The 8,789-nt window shown below is 42.1% G+C and overlaps 1 protein-coding gene across 1 annotated transcript in view; it reads right to left on the reverse strand.

Annotated features, from left to right (window-relative positions):
* tnrc6c2 (trinucleotide repeat containing adaptor 6C2) overlaps positions 1-6,882 on the reverse strand; it is a 47,982-nt gene extending 41,100 nt beyond the window's left edge. Inside the window, exon 1 of the mRNA XM_005748976.2 lies at positions 5,926-6,882. The gene's annotated coding sequence lies outside the window, so the exon portion shown is untranslated. The remainder of the gene's footprint in view (positions 1-5,925) is intronic.
* Between the last annotated feature and the right edge of the window lie 1,907 nt (positions 6,883-8,789).

The following is an 8,789-nucleotide window of genomic DNA, read 5'->3' on the forward strand; positions in this document are numbered from 1 at the left end:
ATGAAAGGGAGACACAGGACTTCAAAAGAAAAAGAAGAGCAATCAAAACATGGAGAATCATGTTTGGAATGGCTACAGACAACACCACAAACACAAGAGTAGGAAGAGGAGTTTCCTCTCTTGGGGCAGGGGGAGAATAACAGAGTCAAGACTCGTGACCACAGATTGTGGTAAATCTGCCACCGCTGCCATTCAGAAAACCACCCATTCCTGTCGTATTATGGAAGCTATGAGACTCTCCAGAGCCTTATTACATGGAACATTTTAGGCAGCCTTTACCTGGGGAATAATTCCTCAATACCTGCTAATACTGCAACACACCCCAACTAATCTCCACAAATGTGTGTGGGAGTGCATTTGTGTTTTCTCAACCTGAACAGCTTGGGGAAAACAAGCCTGTAAATTCCACGGTTGGTAAGTGCTAATAACGATCTTCTTGTGTTTTCTATCCTTCAGTCTCAGTGAGTGCTCGGTTTATAAGCATCCTGTGCATACAGTGCATGTCGGCTTTGCTTACAGCCGGTGGTCAAAATGGTCTATGAAAACATACAGTGCACTTTATTGCTATTAGACTAGGCTTGCTCAGTGAATTGTGGAATACATATTGTATGTTGGTAAAACCTGTAAAGAAGAGATGGCCCCTGGAGAGTAGTGTTTTGGTTCGGCGGGGGGAATACTGGGGAGGAAGAAATGTCAAACAACCACATATTAGGAGTCAGTTGTACTATAAATAACAGCTTTGAGGTTTGCTTCCAGAAAATTCTCTCTCACAGTCTTGGCTGCTGCCTCTGCCAAGCAGATATGAAACTTTAACACAGTGGCAGCTCATTAAACTGAAAAACAGCACAATACACAAGACTAAGCAAAGCCTGGTCCTTGCCATCGCCACTGCTAAAGCTTAGTGAATTCAAGAAGAAGCTGTCAAGCTGAATGTGTTGGTGTATGTGTTTATTTTTGAGTGCTTTCTATAGCTTGACTGCACTGTCGGCGTACCAGCAATTCGACCATTGCCAGTGGCACTTGTCTCTGTCAGCTAGTACATCTGGCTACCTTACCCACACCTAAATGTTATTCTAACCTGAGTCATAAACTGAGACTTAACCATCAAAGAGTCCTTTGAAGGTATATCAGGAAGTGAGGACTAACCAAAATTTCCCTACTTTCCACCAAATGATCACACACCCAAGGCTGAAAAGACAAAGTTCTACTCAGAAAAGATTGATATTTAAGCACATGGGCATACACAATGTCCCATCAACAATTTACTGACTGCCAGCAGTATAAGCAATCAGTCAGTCTCTGAAAGTGAGAAGCAAGCCTGCAAAGAGATGCAGGAACAATGCCTAGAGGAAAAGAATGGCAGAAAAAGCCACAACAGCTCCTTCTGTTTGGACAGCAGATGAGATACAGATATTCTGACACAAAAAAAGCCTACATCTATCAAAGTGAAATGAAACATTAGACCTTTTTTTTTTAATTTAAAGTAAAAATTGGCTTAACTGATCTAATAAGAATAAATACCCACCCTAGGTCTATGTGGCCAATAACAATCCTCAGAAATGTCTTGCAGCTATTGGTTGAGAAAAAACTGAGAAAACTACTAATAAAGATATTTAAATATGAAAAATACTTGCAAAATGACATTCCTGCTGCCTTCAATGGTTTGTGCCTACTGTACTATGCTAATTTGCATATCAGCTATTATCTTGTTTTATATGTTTTTATTCTTCCTACCTTTTAATACTGTTCTTGTTGTTTTTGTGTTGTAAGGTGACCTGATTTGCCACCAACAAACATGATTTATTTTTATTTCCTATTGTTATAATTTGTCATGTATTGAAGTGCAAATTGAGCTGTGAAAACCACTTTACATCCATACATCAATAAAAGTAAAAGCAGACGGATAAAGTTCATTGATTGTATTCAAGTTTGTGTTCAGGGGTAAGAATTGACGTGGATTATCAACCAAAGCCATGACCCCAGTGAAGGGAGAGCTAGTGCATGCTAGTGCGATTTACACTGCCATAACTGAAAGCTTTGTTAGTGCTGTAGGGACCAAGTCCTGTTACATAATGAGTAAGGATGTCTGTTGATTTTGAGCAGGAAATGGGAATATTATATGGTTGCTTGTCCTGCATATTCTCTGTCAGTTTCTATCTGATGCCAATCTCCTTCTGTCCACGTCTCTCCAATTAGCTAACATGAAGTAGAGGGAGGGACCGGGGCCTCAACCAAACCTCGGCACATTGAACATTCCCCTGGATCCCTGCCAAGACTCTCAGGCAGCAGCTCGATGGGTTTCAGCTTCGCTTCCCCCATCCCCCTGCTTCCACCCAGTCCTAGCTTACCCTTGGTGGGCCCCTAAAGCCCCTGCCCCCTCAATTGGCACAGAAGTTAGATAAGGAGGACAATTACACATCCACCTCCCTTTAGTTTGTATGTGTGGCTACTAATCACAAGAAGATTCCTTAAACTGCCACCTTTTACTCACAACTTAAACTAATTTCATCCATGCCTATTTAGAGTGCATCTTCAATTTTTGCAAATTCACAAGAAATGCCAGATATGGGTATGAGAGTGTAAGACGTGGAGATCACATCTATCATAACATGAGATCACCATCTTATACCAAAACAACAGTAAAGCCTGGTCTACACGATGGATGGATGTAACCTAAAAAGCTTTGTTTTCTAGTTTACATCCATCGAAGGACACTGTAACCATTTATGACTTTCTGGTGCTCTGTTATTACAACTGCAAACACAAAGTACAGACACACTCCCCCCTTAGGGGTGTGCCCACATAAACACTACTCATTTGGTACAATGGCTAAACCAAACACCATTGCTTGGTAAATCTAGATCCTGCCCCCCTTGACATTAAAATAGCAATACAGTGAGCAGAGGAAGAGGTTAATGGCTTTTGGCAGCCCCCTATTCAATCCAGCTGATTCTACTGTCAATGTACCCTTACTTGAGGAGCACCCTGCGGCGGTGTTAAGCGCGTTATCTATCGCGACTGTGCCAGTTGTTTGAAAAGCCTCATAATCACAGGCTCAGTAACTACCACACTAAAGCCTGGGATAGGGTCAATGACAGGGGGAGAGGACTGACAACAGAAGCAACACACAAGTCCAACTACAGGGGGCTTCACCAGGGCCACAACAAAATATCTGACAAGGAAAATAAACTATTTTACCACTGTACAGAAAAATGCATGGTGGATACAGTATATTTACACTTGGCCCTGCAGTGGAAACAAGGCTAATGATAGTAACTTACACTGGTGTTCATGTTTTGTCTGCAAAGGGTCAACTAAGGATAAGCAACTTGGGTTTCCTTTCAAATAAATGATCCTGCCCCTTTAGTGATAAGGGGCTGCAGATGGAGTTACTGCCAAGATTTGCCCTCCCGGCATTGTTACAATACACTCTAATCAAAACAGTGTCTAGATGCCAACAGCCTAAAGCCTGGTTAGATCCAGAGCCAACATGGGTAATGTGTTTCCTGCCTGCAATGCTGCCAAAAAAGCAAAAGAAGTAATACAATTCATTGAGTCTGAGCCTCTGTGAGATGAAATTTCTCATTTTGAATCCTTTTGCATTTTGGGACTAAGGTAAACGTCACAAGACCGAGCTAATTTAATTCAGAAATGTTTTAATGACAATAGGACATATACCAATATTTATGCCACACTTTCTGCATATTTAATACATTTAGGTTATTTTTATACTACAACTGTTACATTAACAGTGACAGTGGGCTAACCACTTTCCACACATAAATACAGTTCAAATGAATTGAAGTTGTTTTTTTTTTTTAAAGTTAAAAGTAAAAAGGAACCAAGCAAATCTTTAACACTGTTTTCCCATCGGCAGTTCAACTTATAATGTTTTGCTTATGTTGACTAATTCCAGCAGGGCAGACTACCCAATTTACTGCTGCAGGTGAATGACATTAAGCGTATTTCGATACATGTTTCGATACTGTTGGTATAGTACTTTCTCTTCGTGCTGGAAGTAGGGAATAAACTCCCCAGAGTGTCTCTCTCTGTCTGCTTTCATTAGCAACAGTTGCTAGAGTTGCATGTACACAGAGACTACTGCACTGCTCCCTCAGTATCACAGTACAGTGGACAGTGGCATGCAAAAATCAGTGCTACACCCCCAGATACTCCACACTGCTCCTGACTGCTTCTGGCAGAAAACCTGCACCTTCATTGCAGCATAACATGCACTGCCTAAGGAGTGACCCCCTCAATGGTGATCTAAGGTCCATGTGCAATCCCAAAATTTACCCTAGTGCCTTAAACCACTTGCTGTGGTTTAAGTGCTAGTTACAGTTGTGTCTGGTAATGGTAAAGGTAATTGCATGGTATTTAACAAAAACTAAACTCCCTCCTCCTTTTTGTTCCACGGTGAAGAGCATCCTATTCTCTCCACTCATTTTGGACACCCCCCAAAACATCTTTTCAGAGCTATCCCCTTACTGCATGCTCATCAGCCTTGAAGGACCCTTAGCTCTGGGCAAAAAAGGGCTGTGTGTTTGTGCCCGTCTGTCAGCTGGCCGTCTAGGGTGCACTCAAGTCCTGATTAACAACTGGAGGGCATTACTTAATGGCAAAGGTATTGAGCTAGACATAAATAGTCACACAGTCCCATGGTCAAAAAAAATGAAAGGCATTGCACATGTGCAGACACTGGCTGAATATGCCACAAAAATATTTACATTCACAGACAGTGCATATATCCATCATACACAAAAATAAACCATCCCCATCTGACTGCAAATGTACGGTGTGCCACTACAGCTTGGGCACATTTTTCATTTCATCACCTCACTGATGTGTGACGGTAGAGATAAGACAGTGGTGACAGAGATGTCAGAGGAGGGGTGGAGGAAAAGGGGGTTTGAAATTGAACAGGAAATTATGTACTTCAATTAAGACACGCGGTGGAGATATTAAAAGCTATACTCCAGCGCCTGGGGACAGGATGCACGAGGGGGGGAAGCAATGGAAAGCGACAGTTCAATCCGAGTTGGGAAGGAGGGGTGTGGAGGAAAGGAGGGAAGAGAGACAGGACAGCTATGTTTAATAATGTACTAAGAATTAGTGTAGTGGAATGTACAATGGTGTACAAGATACATAATGTGATACAGTTGAACCACAGACCGAAGCGTAGCGAAAATTGGGAACAAATGGGACTGTGCCTTTGCCACATTTAAGAAAAGTGTAACTACATCGGATAGGCACGAATTAAAACACTTAACGAAAATATAAAAGGTGTTACAGCCCTAATGCAACTCTGTGCTATCTGCAATCAAACTATAACTATAAAATTAGCGCCCCATTACCTTCTAATAACCACACAGACATTGGAAAAGGCAAAGCAATTCTCCCAGTGGCTCCAAGAAACCATCGCATTACACACTCACATGTACATAGTGTGCTCCAGCGCACTCAGCCAATCATAAAAGGGCTATGATATAACACAAAAGTTCCCAACATATTCAAGACTCTTCAAATAAATACACTAAAATTAGTCATCAAACCCGTGTCTAAAGGCACATGGAAGAATACCTCGGCTCAATCAGTGTTTTCCTTTGCCGAAGAATGCCCTGCATAAACAATGTGAGCAGAAATCTGGGCAAAACAAACACGCTTAGTAAACTGTTAATGGATGTTTTAATGATGTAGTACTTGAGCGTTTGCCGGGGCATTACCGCTGTTGTTAACCGGGCTTAGTCTGTACGTCAATGAGACTAGAGCTGAGTGATATACTTTAGCTTAATTATAGAGGAACACGGCGATTTTCATTTTTCGGCTGCCGCTACAATTTTTGATTGCCAAACGTTGATTAACATTATTCATCAGTTTGCCAAGAATCTAAAAATATATATAAATAAATTAAATGTATAAACTTACCTTGCTTTAATCACAGCTTTGGCAGCTTTCAGTTAAGAGTCGATGCATGGCAGGGGGGGGAAATGCATAAAAGCATTCTCCGATGTCTTTTCTAAAGTTACCCGTAAAGAGATGGAGCAGAGATTTAGTCGTAATTAAAGTCAGACTTGGTAGATAAGCCGACTGCTGCTGTAGCAGCTTGGTGACAAGATACCGAGGTAAACAACGGCTACTCAGCCAGATATATACACAGCAAGTACGGTAATTTATGCTTTGAGCAAGAAGAAAAAAAGATTAAAAAATAAAACCCAAAACACATACGCTGTGAAATTATTTTTACCAAAAAACAATTTGTTAAAACGTCACGATTTAACGGGGGGAGGGGGCGGGGAAGCGGACGAAGCACCACTAATAACAAAAACAAAAAAAATACGAACACGATTAAAATGACTTTTAAAAGCAGCTAAATTATGTAAGCTAACGTTAGCTGGTTGGCGTCGTAAGTCGTCGACCGTTGCAAGGTTTTGCAAACCAGAGAAATCAGGCAGTTTTCGTTAAAAAAAAAATCGCCGATGACTTCTCGCGGAGCAAGCCGACGGCCGTCAGCCAGCCACCCAACTTGTTTTAAAGTGCAAAAGATTTTTGTTGTTGTTGTTGTTGTTTAAGTCGTCGGTTGGACGACTAGCGACGGACTGGCTACCGCAAATGCAAAATGAGTAGCGACTCCGGGGAAATACATTCTGTGTTGATCCAGACGGCGGAGCGGACACTCATGGTAGGCGTTCAGTGAGCTCTCCTTGACAGTGGTCTCGCAGCCATTTTGTTCAAACTAACAACACTGCAGTCTCCGTCTCCTCCTCCCAGGGAGCAGACAGACCAGGAAGTCGCTCCGGATACGTCACTCCCGACCAACCAAAACACTAACCCCGCCCACTCGCCCCGCCTTCCTCCGGTCTTCAAACCTCCCGACTGGCCACCGAGGATGGACCTTTTTAATACAACCATGCGACGGACAACCAGGAAAAAAACAAAACAAAAAAGGGACAGAGGCAGCCAGCTCATATGTCCAGGGTAATTGCTGAAGCGTGCAGCAAGCACTGTGTGCTTAAAAAAGAAACAAATGTGAGACATGTCATGCTGTGGAAAGAACATACATGAAGAAAGTATAGGCATTTTGAATTATATACCCAGCAGATTAGCTATTTAAGTCTTAAAGTTGCTCCAATCAGTTAATTTTAAGAATGGATCAAATTACTCAATATAATAGCAAAGACAATGTTTATAGTTGCAAACCTACTTTTGTTAGTAACCATGTGTAATCATTTTAGCCTCCTTTTAACCTATAGTTTTTGTTTAAAGGGCCACATATTTTACATAAGATTTCATATTTTATCTAGTACAATACATTATGTGATGCATAACTAAAATGGTAAATGTGTATAAATTCCTTAAGCAACTGGCAGTTACACTGTGAACTTTATTTAAGCAAGTGAAAATAAACCCCCCAAAAACTGGGGTCAGAGAGCCAGCCCCGGGTTGCTCTTACCCAAGATGACCTTTGTCAAGAATCTCTTCATCACATGATGTCCAGAAACACTGGGTGATAATTTTAGGCTATTCACAACATGATGGATGAGGTCGCCCTTGTGCACCCTCAGTCGCGTCTGCAGCCATCTCACAGAAAGAAAACGCAGCCCCTGTCCATTCTCTGCACTCCTTTCTCATGGAAATGACCGCTTTTTTTTTACACACACACACACACACACACACACACACACACACACACACACACACACACACACACACACACACAATGTGTGGTGGGAACAGGTCAAGACTGTGTTCCACAAAGAGGAGGGCTGACCAGTGAGAATGCTCCTATACATCGCAGGGAGAGACTACTAATGAGAAAGCCAGGGGCCCTGGCCAAAAGTTTTTTTTCTTCCTCCTTTTCAAGGCAATATGCCCAGAGCTATTAAATCAGCAAGCTCCAACTGAATGGAGAAAGCAGATGCTCCATGCTCAGGGGTTAAGAGAGGTGAGAGCAGAGGGGAATGCCTTCAGAAACGCCTTAAGGCAAGTGTAGTGCAGGCTATTAAAAGGGAAAATGCAGGAATTCGCTTGTAATGTGTGCCATTTGAATAAGCTGTGTTCCTAGTAATCATTTTGTCCCTGAATTAATATAATACGCTTACTTGAAGCGTCAATTCAGTGATTTATTAGGTCAAGAAAACTAAAGTGCATTACTTAGGAGATATCAAAGAGACACAGAAATGCATGCAGCACAAAGGACAGGTCAGACTTGAGACGAAAACTGTGGTTCGACACGATCTCAGCCATCAAAGGCAAGAGCTACTCAGGTGTATGTGCATTAAGAAAAAAAAAGACAGGGAGTGTGTCTCTCCTTGAGTGCAGACATTCACATGTATTTTATGTGAGTGTGCGCTCATCCCTCCCTGTTCCACATGCGCTCTCCAACTCATCACAGCTATTCTTTTAGGTGTCTTTGAGATGTTTCTTTGACTTCGCCAATTTCCCTAATTGCTTTCACATTTAAGAAGACTGCTGACAGAAGCGAGTCAATGGGAAAGGTCTGCCTGACATTCTGATAAGAAACAACCCAGACGAGCTGTAGTACTGCAGTGGTGGCAATCGCTCACTTCTTCTCTTCTTAGACAATACACCTCTCCTCCTCCTGCTGCTCTCGCCATCTCCTTCTCCTCTCCCCGTTTCTTTTTTTTTTTTTACTCCGTGCTCTTCTGCCTTTTGTTTTAATTCCAGTTCAATCACGAGCTCTGTTCCGCATAAGGTTTTAATTTCAAGCCTGCTGCCAGAGTCTGCCACACGCGCACACACACACACACACACGCGTGCATATTCACCCA

Source organism: Pundamilia nyererei, unplaced genomic scaffold (assembly GCF_000239375.1).
Source record: "Pundamilia nyererei isolate P.nyererei 1_Seehausen unplaced genomic scaffold, PunNye1.0 scaffold00234, whole genome shotgun sequence".
NCBI classification, from domain to species: Eukaryota; Metazoa; Chordata; class Actinopteri; order Cichliformes; family Cichlidae; genus Pundamilia; species Pundamilia nyererei.